Raw genomic sequence first — 17,203 nt, forward strand, 5'->3', positions numbered from 1 at the left:
TCTCCCTGTTTGGATTTTGTTTCCCTTTTGATTAAGGTGGGGCAACCCTTTTGTTTGATTAGCTAGATCAGATCATAACGTTGTTGTCTTTGACCATAATCATGTCTCCATTAACATGAAAAACAATGCTCATTGTTTCTCTTGATCGATCTGTATTTATGATGTATTCTGTTTATTATTTCGAGGTACTTCTGTTTTTTTATTTTTTTTTTATTTTAAGTTTTGGATTGCTAAGTTGTTTGATAAAGGACATGATTTATGCTTATTTGATAAACTACGGTGTGAGAAAGTTCATTTCAAAAGTTGTTTCACATTACTCTTTTTGTTAGTTCACATTTAGTCAAATGCTGACATCAAATCCTAGTAATATTTTATATTAACTTTATTTGTAAATTTTAATTTTAAGATTAAGCTAAAACCCCTAAATATTTTATTTTTCTTTTTCAGTTTGATCAAAATAGCAAACTTGAAGTTGAAAGGAGGGGACCGAATTGATGACTTGTACTTCAAGAAAACGAAACCCTGGTTTAGGAAGAGATTTGGTATCAAGCCCTAGCGAGTGATTAGCTCCCTAATATAGTGATAATCTACCTCAAATAGTCGATATATGCTTTGGTTTCTAGCACGAAAAACTGCGTGCAGTGTCGAAGAAATTGTAGAAATATACATATAACTGGCAGAGAAAACCAAACTCAGAGAGAGCGAATCGTCTGCATAGCCAGCGGCACCAATGATATCAGCTGTCTTTTGTATAACAAATTGTCGTACCAGAAGTCATACAATGTAGGTCTGCTTCAAATTCTTTCGACCTCGCTTTCTTCTTGGGTTAGCACTAATCATGCAGCAGAAGGCATTCACGAGTTCAGAATCCGGTTATAAAAAGCTTGGCTTTACCAGGCTAAGCGAGCAGGAGCTTTGCGACAGGGTGTCCTGCAATTGACCAGGTCCGGAACAGGTTTGCTTGTTTTCCAATGAACCTACCCCTTTATGCAAGCGACAGTGAGCTGTGACATGCATTTTTAGTGTCATGTCAATGTAAGTATATATAGCTGAAGTTCAGCATGCAACCGAGGTGGTTATGGCCCAGTCAGGTCAAAGCAACAGGTTTATATACTATATATCCCCACGAATGGGTATATACAAATTTTCAACTGAACAGTCAATATATTGGCTCTTGGGTTCATCTATCTGTTAGAAATACCCAGCAACGCAACAATAACTGACCTGCCACAACAAAGTCAGCTAGGAACCTGCATTATGGCAGTACCACGGCCTGCATATGAATAAAAAAAAATGTGTGAGAAAAAACCAATAGTCGAATAAAAATTAAGACATATTATGTGTTCTTAGGATCACTCCCAGGAGCCGCTCAGTACTACAGTCTAGTGGTATTTCTCTTTGCTTGGAAGTGAGAGGTTTTAGGTTTGAATCTCGTGAATGGCGAATTCGATACCAAATTAGGTTGCCCATTGTGTGGCTTAGCAGAAAATATCGATGTACTAAAAAAAAAAAGGATCACTCCCAGTGATAATCTGCCACTCCTGACCGTCAAGAGCATGATACAAAATCTTAAATGGCATGTTTGCCACCAAATCTCCCCATTTGGCTTCAATCAAATCCAATATAGCATGTGACTGATCTGTGGTCGCAATACTGCTCGCTACAGACCACATATTCCCCAAAGAAAAGAATCGGAAATCCATATGAGCTGGTTGCAAATTTCCAATTAGATAGCCTCCTTTCTTGGGCATCCATTCCACCAGCCAAGAAGAAATTTGATCTGGGAAAATGTTTCATATGAGTACTCTTCAGTCTTGTATCGATAGATTTCATTCAATTTTCTCATATGAACCCAATAATACTCTCTGATATGAAATGACAGAGCTGCCAGACGATTGTTGAGTGCTCGAATAAGATCAGCTGATCCATCCTCTGGAGCAAGCATCTCTCGCGCACAAAGTAATGCTGAATAGAAAAGAGCCTGCATGGACCAACAAATAAACTCAAATTATCCCTGTGATCACGCAAGGAGGAGAGGGGACTAAGTGGGAAAAGAATGACATGCTACAAATGTTTGCAAGACCTGACACCGCAACAGCTTCTTTACCTGGTTGTTCTCTCTGGGGTATGTGGAAAGTTATTATTTATTATTTCTATTGTGTGAGTCACTGAATTATGAAGATCACAATATCAAAACGATTAATTATTTTTTTCTGCCATCTTGGTTGTGTTTTTTGTTTCTTGGCCATCATTCCCCATTACTACAAACAAACTCTGCTTTGTTTTCTAGTCACAACAAAGTCACCAAATCCCCATCAAACTCCCAACATGAAATAGGCATTTCCAGCTTCCAATACAGAAGTTACAACAAACTGACACAGAAAAACGGTTCCTCGAAGATGTCAACCATCAAGAAGAATGCTTGACTCGGTTTTTCCCCCATCATATTCATATTTCAATGCTACATACAAAAGTAATTCAAGAAAATGATACCTGAATTTCCAGAGGGTGGCCATGAATTCCCATACGTCGATCTATCATACAAGAACCATCGGTCACCAACAATGTAGGGAACATATCAAAACCATCAGCTAGACATAACCTTGGAATCATCTTAATCCCTGTCTGCACATCAACTCGCTCCTGAACTGAGAGATCATCCGAGCATTTCCCATATGCACGTCAAGATTATCCACCATAACCCTGAAAATTCATAGTATGAAGAAGACTTCGCCAATGTAAGAAGTGGTAAAGTAAACATATCTTTTTAGCTTTAATCATTTGACCTCGTTAATAAATTTACCAGAATCTATCGGGGCAACACGACCAACTGCTGCCTCTCCAAAGTCCGGATCTGGCACCTCTTCAGTTGCAAATTCATCGCCATCCAAAGGAACAATATGCACTTTAAAACTAACAGGCATCAAACCCTGACCAGGACTATGGCAATCCATTGTTTTCTCCCAGCTCCGAATGTAACAAGTCACACTTACTTTTACGATAGCAAGTACAGACAACAAAATTTCACATGACTGACAGTGGTAACAAACAAGTGGAAGAAAAGAATGAAAAAATACAACGCTCAATAAGATTGTAATTAAATATTGTCATACAGGAATGTTGTTCACACAAACACACACAATGAGAACCCCATCCGCAATGTGGTCCAGTAGTCTATATTGTGACGTCTATGTTCTATGTCCCATTAAAGGATCGTCCTAGAAAGAGCTTGTCAAACCGGAACCACTTAAAAATTTAAGGGAACTTTAACGAAAAGCTCTCGGTACTGTTCACTTTAACGAAAAACCACATTTTTACACTAAAAAGTCAATCCTGGTACTATTCACTTTACCCTTTATTTTGTCGGAACAGTGTTTCCAATAAGCACTAAAATAATTGTAATAATAGTCATTCGGCTATGTTTTCAAACATGGCTGACTTTTAGTGAGGCGATCCTTAAAGGATAACAAAAAATAGACGATTCTTTCCACTAGACAACATTCAGGGTAAGCTCTAACATAGCTTCCCGTACACTTGCATCCAGAATCTAAAACGAATTTTGTTTGTACCATATTTAAGGCCTCCGTATTTAGACCTCGTATAAATACTATGAGGACTCAAATGTAATTCTGTAATAAATGAAGGGGCGGATATGTAATAAGTGAGGAGAGGGCTCCTCACTCTCCTCATTAGGGGAGGTCAAGGTTTAGGTCATGGGAAGAGAGAAAACATCTCAGAGAGGGCAAACACAGAAAATAGGCTAGAGAGCACACTGCCTCTAGCCTTCTTGTATATTCACCATTCAGAGTGAAACAATATCAACATTAGTGTGGACGTAGCCCAAACATTGGGGTGAACCACGATACATCTTGTGTTCTTTACTTTCTTGCAGATTTACGGTCGGATTTATGTTGTTCCAAGAACCCTTCGGTTTTGTGCATCAACAAATTTCATATATATACTTACACCAAAGACAACTGGGGACTAGATCTCGCAATTACTACTACCACGAAAGTTCAACTACATAGTGTTTCTAGTCAAATAATTTAAGATATGAGAAAAGGAATGCACCGTCTAGTAATATTTACTTTGGAACAGAAGGTCTGTACTACCAGAGTACAATATTACCTGTAACTGAAGTGTATGAAGGACAAAGTTCCAAACAATATCATACTCCCCTTCAATAGGAAAGCTATGCCAGAAGGTATGAAATCACGGATAAAGACTTGATCATAATTTAACGCGTTGGATTGGAATTGGTAGGATCCTTTGCAACAATATTTCCCATAGGACTGCCACAATAGTAAACCATAGATTCACGTAGTAAATCCCACGCTTCATCCTCAAGGGAATCAATGCTAGCATTGTGAAAGGCATCTCAAACTGTTCCATTTGTTCCATTAGGTGGCAAACCCTCATTATCCTGTTTCAACTCTTGGATATCTTGAAACTCCAAACCACTCGGCGAATTCACCACTTGTTGATTGTGCTAAATTTCTTTGCACTATCCACAAACCATGTTCCGTTCTCATCTTTTGTTGTTGCCCCACTTATACTTTCAGCTTCGCACTTGCAACTCCGAATCCAAGAATCACCTACTGTCATGTTTCCAATCAAAACACTTCCTATCCCATGAAATCGATGATTTCCTCCACGAGTTTGTTGCATACCTGAACTGAGTAATTCCATATATCTTGAGACCTTTCTTTTCCTACATTTTACATGGTATCTACATTTTACAAAGGCGGGGCACAACACCGCAAAAAACTTGAACAACTGCTTCACAAGTTGCCATCAGATTAATCTAACGAAATCCAACAACCTGTATCAAACGGATAATCCCAACCAAAGTGAATCCAACACCTCCACTCCAACTTAAAACCGCGAATGTAATACACCGGAATCTGAAACGGAGAAATCAAATTTGCTCAAACAAAGTGATCATCTTTTCCAGACAAACATTAAACATAAAAAGCAAAAACAAACCGAAGGAAAATGGAAGGACTGGTTTGGCATTGCTGTGCTTTGAAAAAAAACTGTTGTGAGAATAAACGGCTGTGCTGTGAGAATAAGCGGCTATGAAATAAATCAGCAGAGTGTTTGGTAAACTTTTTTGTAAAAGTGCTTTTGGAAAAAAAAAGTCTAATAATGGGTCTTTTCATTAAAGAAGCACTGTAGCTTCATGTGCTTTGAAAAAAAAAGCCAGTTTTCCAAAGCTGCAAATAGCAGCTTCAGCTTTTTCTTTTGATTTCAGCTTATTCTCACAGCAGCTTCCAAAATAAGCCATTTTTTTTCAGTTTACCAAACACCTAAAACCCTCACAGCTTTTTTTCATGGGTATTTTTTTTTTAAGCACCTCACTCCCAAACTAGGTCGAAGCTGCATTCTGGCATTGTGAAAATAATAACAGTAAAAAGGTAAAAAAATAAATAAATAAATAAAAAAGGCATTTCATTTTCTTAGTTTTCTAACTCTTCAACTCTCTGAATTAAGCATGCAAAAATTAATAAGAAATCTACAATTCACACCAAAATTAAAAGCTAATCATATCCAAAAATAATAATTAGAGAAATATTAAAATTAAACAAAATACAATTGCAATTAAGTTTTCAGGCAACAAAAACATGGGTAGTAAATCAAAAACCCAGATATTAAAATTTAAAAAATTGCAACAAAAATTGAAAACAAAACACAATGAATTGCTTATCAAAATTTCCTCCGGAAAGGAAAACCGGAGAGTTTAAGCAAGTGGGTAATTTCTGCGGAGGTTCCAATTCCAAATGGGTAATTCAATGGAAATGAATGGTTAACTGTTAGGAGCCTAAAATAAGTGGTTTTTCTTAATCACTGAAGGTTTAGTTATTTAACTAATTTTGCTTATTTTGTCCTTTCTGTTAGTGGATTGTTGAGTGGCTACCCTTGGGGTCCAACACCTTTAAATAGAGCGATAGTCTCTTTTCCTTTATAACAGTATTTTGATAAAAAAAAATATATTAAAAAAAGTACAAGCACACTCTCAGTGCTTCTTCTTCCTCCATCTCCATCCATTATTGTGCTTGTTGAGGTTAAATTCCCAGTGCAGGAATTTGGTACCCATCATTGGTATCATCCTTCCGATCCTGGATTTATCCCTCCTTGCATGACCCGCCACAACCATAACACACGCCTCACCGGTATGGACGCCCGTGTTTCTGCTTTGGAAGCTTCTTTCGCCGCCTTTATGGATTCCATGGATGAACGGTTTACCGCCTATTTCGAGCAATTTTGGTGGGAACAAGCTTGTTGAGCTGGGAGAAATGGCTCTTCGTCGTCCACTGATCCAAATCCACCTCCAATCATCGCCGATCCTCCTGATCCTTAAAAGCACGAACTCAATCGCACTCCTCGGCATGATTTAATCAACGGGGGAGGTAACCAGCGTGTTCTGTGGCATCATCGCATCGATTTCCCTCGATACGTGATTGGCAAGGATCGTCTCTCTTGGATTTACAAATCTGAGCAGTTCTTCAGCTACTACTCAACTCCTGAACACCAGAAAGTCGTCACAGTCTCAATCCACCTCGATGACGAAGCTCTTCAATGATTTCGTGGATGGATTGTTTACAAACGACGCCTCGATGGGAGGATTTCACTCGTGCCTTTTGCAGAGAATTTGGGCCCAACGAATTTGAGGACAGTGCTAAATCTCTCTTCAAGCTACGCCAAACAGGTACACTTAAGGATTATGTGCTTGAATTCGAAAGTTGGCTAATTGTACTACTGATTTGAGTCTAATACTTCTTAAGAGTTGTTTCCTAGGGGGTCTTAAACAAGAATTGAAGTATGATGTTAAATTGTTGCGTCCTAATAATGTTCATAAAGCAATTTCTCTTGCTGCTCAATTGGATGCTAAGTTTATTGATCTAAAATTGGTTATACAAAACCTGCCCCTACATTTAGATCTCCTGTAAATACTTTCCATGCTCCCACTCAGCCTGTTCGAACCTCTAATTTTCCTGTTAAGAGGTTGACACCTGAGGAGATCCGCCAAAAACGAGAGCGCGACGATTGTTGGTTTTGTGATGAAAAATGGTCTCATTGTCACAAGTGTGCTAACAAACAGTTACTTATGCTTAATATGGCTATACCTGAGGAGGAAGTTACTTTTGAATTTGAGGAAGAGTATCAGCCTACTCTTCAAAACATGGAGCCCAATGAGTGTGCCTTTTATGGCACCACTGCTAGGCAAACCGTGCACACAATGAAAGTTCATGGGATTTTGAATGGTCAGCATGTCACTCTCTTGTTGGATTCTGGTAGCACCCACAATTTTGTGGATTCAAGACTTCTCAAGCTTTTTGGATGGCAATTTTAGGCTACCAAACCTTTTAAAGTGATGATTGCAGATGGGGGTACAATTCGAAGTTCTGGTTGTTGTGCTAATGCTCCCTTAACTATAGGAAATTATAATTGTGCAGTGAATCTCTTTGCACTTCCTTTGGGGGGTTGTGATATCATTTTGGGGGTACAATGGCTTTCTTGAATCAGTCATGTCTTATGGGATTTCCAACTCATGACATTGGAATTCTCAAAAGGCAACTCTCATTACAAACTCACTCATTGTCAGATTGCTTTGCCTTCCATCCAAGAAATGTCTTTCCAACAAATGGATAGGGAAATTTCTAGCTCTAATATTGGGTTTTTCCTGTACTCATTGGAGACTCATAAAATGGAGGCTTGTGATTTACATTCTGAGCAACTTAATGCATTACAAACTCTCTTAGGCAACTTTGAGACAATCTTTGCCCTGCCTACTCATCTTCCTCTACATGATCATCACATTCCTTTAGTACCAGGATCAAAACACCCTAACATTAGGCCTTACCATTATAGGCCACTTCAAAAGACTAAAATTGAAAATACAGTGAATGAACTAATAGATGCAGGGTTTATCCGAGCCAGTCACATCCCTTTCTCTTGTCATGTGTTCCTTGTCAAGAAGAAAGAGGGTACATGGCAACTTTGTATGGACTATAGAGAACTCAACTCTATAACCATTAAAGACAAATACCCTATACCTCTCATTGATGACCTTCTTGATGAACTTTGTGATGCTATGTATTTCTCTAAACTTGATCTTCGCTCGGGTTATCACCAAAGCCTCATGAATGATATCTTCAAACCCCACCTGAGAAAATTCGTTTTAGTCTTCTTTGACGATATTCTGGTTTATAGAAAATCTTGGGCTGATCATTTGAGTCATTTGCATATTACCTTCACACTTTTACAAAAGCATCGACTCTTTGTAAAAAAGCAAAAGTGTGCTTTTGGTCAAAATAGGATTGAGTACTTGGGGCATATTGTCTCCAGAAAAGGGGTAGAAGTTGATCCTTCCAAAATACAAAATATAATCTATCATATATGGGCCTACTCCTTCAAATGTGAAACAACTTAGGGGTTTCTTAGGCCTCACTGGTTACTATAGAAAATTTGTCCCTGGCTATGGGAAAATCTGTCAACCTTTATACCAGTTAACCAAAACTGACAGCTTCAGTTGGAACACTGAGGCCGCTCTAGCATTTCAAACACTCAAGGATACAATGTCTTCTCCACAGGTACTAACACTACCAGATTTTTCCTTGTTAGTCACCATTGAGTGTGATGCTTCCGATAAAGGCATTGGAGTAGTTTTGCAACAGCAAGGCAAACCCATTGCTTTTGCTAGTCAAGCTCTTGGTCCAAAAAACCAAGCACTCTCTACCTATGAGAGAGAGTTTATTGCCATTGTGTATGCCATCAAGAAATGGCAGAACTACCTACAAGGCCATCATTTTATTATAAAGACAGGTCACAGCAGCTTGAAGTATTTTTTGAATCAACGAGCTAATGCTCCCTTCTAATAGAAGTGGGTCTCAAAGTTATTAGGCTTTGACTATGAGATACAGTATATGAAGGGTAGTGAGAATCTTGTAGCTGATGCACTATCTAGACTACCTGATTCAAACCCATTAAATCTAAAACTGTTGGAAGTCACCAGTGATGCCCCTAGTTGTTTGGCCATCTCATATCCCTATTCTGGGTGGTTAGATAACCTGAGAGTTCATAATGAAAGTGATGAATGGGTTCAAACTAAAATCAAGGACCTCGGAGCAGAGAGTAATAATTCTGGTGACAATGTTATTCAATCCAAGTATAAGTTTGAAAATGGATTTTTGAAGTATAAGTCTCGTATTGTTTTTAGTCCTTCTTCACCTTGGAGAAGCAAGATCATGTATAAGTATCATAATACTCCTGCCTCAGGTCACATGGGGGTTCTCAAAACTTATCAAATAATCAAGAGGGGTTTCTATTGGTCTAGTTTAAAGAAAAATATCAAGAAGTATGTTGCTGAGTGCCAACCTTGCCAGCAGAACAAGTATGAAACCCAATTTCCTCCAGGGCTGCTTCAACCTCTCTCTATTCTTGAGAAAATTTGGCAAGATATCAATATGGATTTCATTCTTGGATTGCCTTCATGCAAGGAGAAGACTGTCATATTTGTGGTAGTAGACCGACTCAGTAAGTATGCTCATTTCATGGCATTGGCACACCCATTCACGGCTGCAACTGTAGCACATGTCTTTGTGGACAACGTGTTTAAACTGCATGGAATGCCAGCAACCATTGTGAGTGACCGAGATGCAATTTTTCTCAATGCATTTTGGAAATAATTTTTCAAGGTCAATGGCTCTAAACTCTGCATGAGTTCGGGATACCACCCTCAGAGCGATGGACAAATTGAGGTAGTCAACAGATGCATTGAGACTTACTTAAGGTGTTTTGTAGGTACTCAGCCAAAAAAATGGGTAGACTGGTTAGCTTAGGCAGAGTGGAATTATAATACAGATTATCACTCATCCACCAAATTCACACCCTTTGAATTGGTTTATGGCTATCCTCATCCATTGGTGAATTCTCATGAAATTGGTACTGCCAAGTTAGAGGCTGTGGAAAATAACTTGAGATGTGAAATCCCGTTCCTGAATTTCACTGTTATATTATACGTATTGGTATTAGTGAGATTTTATATTTTTCGGAAAATTAATTATTTAAAATTCGTAGACCATTCGAGGTCACAAATTAAATTGTTGAATAGATATCGAGATCACGAACACATAGGCGAAAACCGTTTGCGAGTCCGGATTATAACAGTATAATTACGGATGTTTGAAGTTGTGTTGCTAAAAAAAAATTAAAGGAGAAAAAAAAGCCATGGCAGTGGCTAAAAGAAAAGAAGAAAAAAAGAAGCCACGGGGGTGGCGTGAGAAAAGAAGAAGGGGAAGAAGGGAAAAAGAAAAAGGAAGGAAAGCTTCCTTCTCGTCGGTCCTAGCACCCGCACACCCAACCCAACAAATTCTGGCAAATTTCACCATTTCTTCCGTCAAATCATCACCATACAACACCTGCAACCTCTTCCTCAACCTTCCCTCTACCATCTCCACCCATATTTGAGAGTTTTTAGGCCCAATTTCATGAAGAACTTCACCGGGTTCGCGGGTGAGTTCGACGGTGATTCCGTCGCTCCGGCGACTTGCACCACTTACCATCATCCTTAATCAACTTCCCTTGGACTCAGGAACAAGACCCAACTGGTGGTTGGGGCGTTGGAACACCAAGGAAGCCGAATTGTAGAACACCCATCTTAGGGTTTTGTTGGGTGCGAGCCAATTTGAAGGCCTTCCTGGCCAAATTGGACTCAACCACAAGTATAAAGTTTACTTTACTTGTTGAGATCTTCATTCTTGTAAAATTTGAGAATTTTTGGAAAAAAAGTCGAATTTTCCGATGTGTGACATTCGATTTATGAAATTCTGTTGGTTGAGTATATTCTTGATAAGGTCCGCCACTTGTGACACGCACCGACCCTGATATTCTCCGAATACCAGGATAGACACGTGCTGGCCGACACCCGAGGGTGACGAAAGCCATTAATTGATACAAAAGCTAAGAATAAGAAATAAATAAGGATTAGGAATTTAAAAACAATGAGTTAATAATTTTAGGAATCTGCTCAGAGCATACAACTAAACCTAATCACTAAAAAGAATTTCGATAAAATTGAATGAATAAAGAGGTGGGTCCTACATCGAGAGGATCCGAAGATGCTGCTGCGGAAGTGTCTTCACGTCGGGATTAGGTGCCTTGATTCTAAGTCCTGAATGGGGGCGCAAAACAAAGGTGAGTGGACCAAGTTCATATATATAATAATAATAAAACAGTTATAAACATACTAACCCCCAAAGTTATACAATGAAAACTACTAGCATAATAAGTGATGGATTTAATAAAATCCTAGCATGCCAAAAATATCTCAAAAGCCATAACGCGGAAAACATCATATAAATCATCGCGTAAAACATCTCGTAAATCGTCTCGTAAACGCGGTGTGCTGCTAGTAGGATCACCGAATAAATATAACTCTCGGCCCAATGCCTGCACCTAAGTCTCTGCGCCCGTAGCCAGAGATAACTACCACCCGGCCCAATGCCTCTTCATGTCCCTCAGCCCGTAGCTAGGGATTATTTCTCCCGGCCTAAATGCCAACACCAGTTCCTCGCCCCAGGCGGCATAGTGTCTACTAGGTACGCACAAATATTTACGTCTCTCTTAAATAACCACTTCATAGCATAAGTTACCGATCATCGTCTACACTATAAAGAGGGGTTCAAAAACATGTTCTAGCATCCTATCGTCATCTATCAGATAGTCTACCAGTTCATGGTTTTTATAGAAAATACGATATATTAAAATATAGCTCAAAATAAGCTAACAATTAATTCCTCACCAAAACACGAGACGATAATCAATAAATTCAGTAAACATGATTGATATAAATCAAATCATAAACTCGTAGGCATGCTAATCATTTATGCAATTAAACTATAAAATCATGTAATTTTAGAAGGGGTCCACTCACAGTACTTAGTTGCCAAAAGCTGCGCCACTAGCGAAGATGGAAACGTCACAATAATTGCCCCTAAGCACATTAAATGGTACAATTAATAAAACTATATAATAGCAATTGAATTTGGGAAAACGGACATTGGAAACGGATTCAGAACGTCGAATTACCCTAAGAAGAGTCCCGGACGAAAACCCGAAAAGTCAACCCTAAAATCAACGTTAACCGGAGGTCAACGGTCAAATTAGGTCTAATGGGTTTTAGGCTTGAAATCCGGATTAAGATTTAGGTTAAATAAGATTAGGATTTATTGGGTTTGAAGTAAATAAAATAGGGGATTTGGGATTGGATGGGTTTAGGGTTTTAAAGGATTTTAGGAACCTATGATTTTGGGTTAAAAAGGTTTAGGGTTAGGAAAAGGGGTTTGGGCATAGCCCAAACACACACTAAAACACACACACACACAGCAAAAGGCCCTAAGGCCTTATAAAAAATGATAGGGCTTTAAGCCCTTTAACATATAACCGGCCCAAGGCCCTAAGGTTTAAAAAAAAAAAAACAAATAACAAAACTAAAAAAAAATAAAATAAAGGGAACTAGGGTTTTGGGCTAAAGACAGCACGGGCCTAAGGCCCGAGAGGAGGAAATGGGAAAGGCCGGATGGCCTGGTGCCGAGGCAGAAGAAGACCGGAAATTCGGCCGGAAACCACCCCACTTTAAACGATCATAACTTTGTCAATACTCAACGAAATCAAGCGAGACAAAAACAAAAGTTGTAGCTCTGGAAGAGACGAAGAGAATGGTACCTCACACGACGTCTAAATCGCCGTGGTTTGGCCGGAAAATGCCTCGAAAGCCGTCGGACTCGCCGGAAACTGGGTAAGATTCAAATGAGTATAACTTATTCAATACTCAACTAAATTGAGTGAAACAAAAATGAAAGTTGTAGTACTCAGGGAGACGAAGAGATTGATACCTTACACGCCGGCCAAATCGCCGTGGTTTGGCCGGAAATGGCCTCTAAAGGGGCGGTGCTCGCCGGAGCTCGTGTACGGGGCTTCGTGGTTCGCTTTTCAAGATGCCAATACTATGGTTAAGTTCGTAGCGACGAGATAAAGATGATGGTGATGTTTGTTGGTAAGAAAAACTCTCCGAGGGGTTGAGATAGAGAGAGCCGAGAGAGAGTTACGGGAGATGTGAGGTAGAAGAGAGAAAGAGGAAGAAGAAAAGAAGAAAAAAGAAAAGAAAAGAAAAAATAGAAAGAAAGGGAACCGGGAAACAATTCAGGGGTGGGCCCCTTGGGCTCACCAATTAAGACCAAAATATTTTTAAAAAAATGGGGTGAGGTGTTTCAACTTGAATATTCTAACAATTGACGATCTTACCATTGAATTGACACTAAATTTTAGTATGCTATTGTAGATATTGTTTAAGGATCTTAGGGAATTATTAGTGAAAATCTAGTGGGCATATATTGGTTAGATAACGACTTGAATATATGAAATATGATTATTATCTTAATTTCTTACATTAGTATCATTTGTGAATATGATTTGGTCTTATAAATGTGATTTCTATTGAAATGTGAATTTTATATATTTAGCCATAGACCTATGTTTATTAAACATGATTTGGCTTGTGTACTGATGAGGATTGTGATATGTGATTTGACTTGCATATTTGAAGGATGGTTGATGTGCATAGATAGTATGATATGATAAAATGTGAGTGACTTTAATATATGTGATATTGGTAATTACCAAGTTGTCATAATTATGATCCTATGTGGATATGAATTGGTTTTACGAATATGTTCTATTGAATTGTTATTCCAATACGTCGACATCAATTTATGTTTATGAAATGGGGTGTGGCATGTATATTTGAAATATGGTTTGATGTGTATGATTGGCATGTTGAGATTAATGTGAAGACTAGTAATGGACCGTTAACCATTATGATGGGGATTTGTTGCTTCAATATGGTTTCACCTTCCGCTTCGGTGATTGGTTCTAAATTTAGTAATTGTGCATAATCTTCCTTTGTTGAGTTTTTGTAAATTAAGTAGTCTGTGCTTGTCTCATTTCTTTGAGACGTTGTACATTCTGATTGTTGGTCTTCTACGATTCCGTTGAGTGATGGTCTGGAATCGTATCTACTCGGATTCCGTTGAGAGATGGTCTGAAATCCTTTCTATTCTGCTATTCCGTTGAGTGATGTTTCAGAATCGTATCTAAATTGGGTGTCATTTAGTTATTGTTACGTATTGTATTTAGCAATTTCGTTGAGTAAGGGTCCGGAATCGTATCCACTTGGATTCCGTTGAGAGATGGTCCGGAATCCTTCATATTTCGCGATTCCGTTGAGTGATGGTCCGGGATCGTACTCACCTTGGAGTTTATTGAATTTGAATTGAGATGGCTTCAAAGGTGTAGGCTTCGGCCAAACTGTGTCGCTCTGACTCTACTTTTCGTTGTGTTGTATGAGAAGATGGTTGTGAGATGTTGTGATTGGTTTCAGACGACCCGTTGGATGTCTGGGTGACTCTTTCAGAGTTTTCAAAGGTTTGGTATTGATTTCTTTTGAATGATTCATATTCAAAGTTTATAAACTGTGATTGATGGTTGGTTTTATCACTATTATCACACTTTGTATTATTGTCGCTCACCTGAGCTTCACAACTTATCCAAGTTCTAAATTGCCCAGTGCATCATTTCCATGATGTAGGCACTGATTTTACATGCAACAAGTCTGGATAGATTACGAGGAACCGATTGATATTTTGGTTCCGTTGAGTGGTCCGGGACCCGATGTGGTTGGATTCCGCTGAGTGGTCCGGAATCCTTAGTCTTGCATGTTCCAAAAGGTTAGTCTAGAATCCTAGATTCGAGCGAATGGGAATTATCCATAGACCTTGTGAATATAAATTAGAATTACCATGTTATTACTCTTAACCCAAGTAGGGAATTATATAGAGTTCTCTAATTGAATTGGTGAAATGGTATGTTATCTCATTGATTGATTAACGTAGTTAAATGCTAAGATCATGCATCCTTGATTTATGAAGGGATTAATTGATGGGAATTGTGGAATGACATTGGATATGATTGTTATTATTATGATTATTTAGTGATCAATGTGGCTTAAGAATAATATTGTGCTTCGTTGGTTATTGGATAAGTTACATGTTGTGGATGGAGATATCATGTTGAAAACATAGTGATTTATATGATGGATGGAATGGAAACCTTGAATGTCATGTGGATTTGTTATGTAACCATGAATCTAGTAATTCATGCTTGTTAAGTTCTAATAATTGATTGAGGAATGCTATGCTTTTCGATTTGAACGTATTGTGATAAACGTTGAGGTGTAATGAATGACGAACTATGAATGGCTTGATCCCTAATGAGGGTACATAGGCAGTCTAACGAGGAGGTTAGATGCAGCCATAAAGTGTACGAAAAATTATCATGCATCTGGATCTTGAATTATACTTGGTACATATGATAAAGGCAGGGTATGTTGAGTTATGGGCATTTAATGACGTCACGTGTCGATCTTGGACGTATGTTGGGATCGGGGCGTGAAATGAGAGACAGAGATAAAGTACTTGCCATACTCAAGACTAACCTAAAGATGGCTCAACACAAAATGAGGATGCATGCTAACAAGAAAATGACTGAAAGGGAATTCTCAGTGGGTGACATGGTCTTTCTCAGGTTGGTACCATACCAATTGCACTCACTCACACCACAAGCTATTTCCTACGTTTTATGGGCCTTATGAAATATTAGAAAGAATTGGACCAGTGGCATACAAGCTTAAGCTTTTTGAAGGCACAGAGATCCACCCAGTCTTCCATGTAAGCTGTTTGAAGAAACAAATTAGGGAATTGGTGCAACCAATTACTGAGATACCAGAAGTTCAAAATGGGGAAATACTACCCAAAGTTCCACAAGCTGTGATAGCTAGGAGGATGTACAAGAGAGGGTAAACGGCTGGAGTTCAATTGCTCATCCATTGGGCAGGCCAAGAATCTAAGGATGCAACCTGGGAAGATTATGATGAATTCAAGTCTGTGTATCCTGAGTTTCAAATTGAACCTTGAAGACAAGGTTGTTGTAAGGGGAAGGTAATGTTAGGAGCCTAAAATAAGTGGTTTTTCTTAATCATTGAAGGTTTAGTTATTTAGCTAATTTTGCTTATTTTGTCCTTTCTGTTAGTGGATTTCTGAGTGGCTACCCTTGGGGTCTAGCACCTTTAAATTGAGCAATAGTCTCTTTTCATTTGTAACGTTATTTTGATAAAAAAATATACTAAAAAAAAATACAAGCACGCTCTCAGTGCTTCTTCTTCCTCTATCTCCATCCATTATTGTGCTTGTTGAGGTTGAATTCCCAGTGCAGGAATTTGGTACCCATCATTAACGACAAAAAAATTGGATTTGATTTTTATTTCGTTTATGCAAAGCAGGAAACGTATCATAGCAAGAAATCACATGTACGATCTCTCCTCCTACGCATTTCACTTCTTTTCTTTATGTTTTCCTCGTGTGCTTCATTTTATTCCAATTTTTTATTTTATTTTCCCAATTATTCTTATTTTTTTTATTGAGGTATGTGTTTTTTAACCTTTTTCTGCACAAATTTTTTTAGCCTTATATTAATTTATTTTCTTTTTGCTTTTCTTAACGTTCGTATTTCCTTTTTTTATTGGGAAGTGTTATTGGCATTCTAAAAATTTTATTATACACTCTTCACAAGTGTATTTTTCTTTCAAAATATAGAAAGTTTGGAGTGTAAAATGAGATTTTTGGAGTGGCAATAACAATTCCCTTTTTATTTTGTTTAGCATTGTTTTTTTAATAGGATAAATGATTTATGTGGGTTTGTCTGTCTACCAATTAGTCTGATTATTTAAATAACTTTTACGGTTCAATATCTTAGAGTCATTCGTCATTATTTATTTTTTAGATTACTCAATAATCTTGAATTTTCAACATTTATATAATAAAATGATGTTACGTCATTGTTCAAGAATAATGGCTCGTTATAAGTGAGGGATGAAGCAATGCTTTTTTTTAATTTCTTTTAATCTGAAAAATAATTTCAATAATTTTTTAATTTATTTTGTTTTTGCTTTTCTTAACGTTCGTATTTCCTTTTTTATTTTGTTTAGCATTGTTTATTAATAAGATAAATGATTTATGTGGGTTTGTTTATTTTGTTTAGCATTGTAGCATTGTTTTTTAATAAGATAAATTATTTATGTGGGTTTGCT

At 38.0% G+C, this 17,203-nt stretch overlaps 1 pseudogene; it reads right to left on the minus strand.

The window, feature by feature from the left end:
- Window positions 1–563: 563 nt before the first annotated feature.
- Window positions 564–11,929, minus strand: LOC126627761 (neutral/alkaline invertase 3, chloroplastic-like; annotated as a pseudogene).
- Window positions 11,930–17,203: the final 5,274 nt, after the last annotated feature.

The sequence above is a fragment of the Malus sylvestris genome, chromosome 7 (genome assembly GCF_916048215.2).
Source record: "Malus sylvestris chromosome 7, drMalSylv7.2, whole genome shotgun sequence".
NCBI classification, from domain to species: Eukaryota; Viridiplantae; Streptophyta; class Magnoliopsida; order Rosales; family Rosaceae; genus Malus; species Malus sylvestris.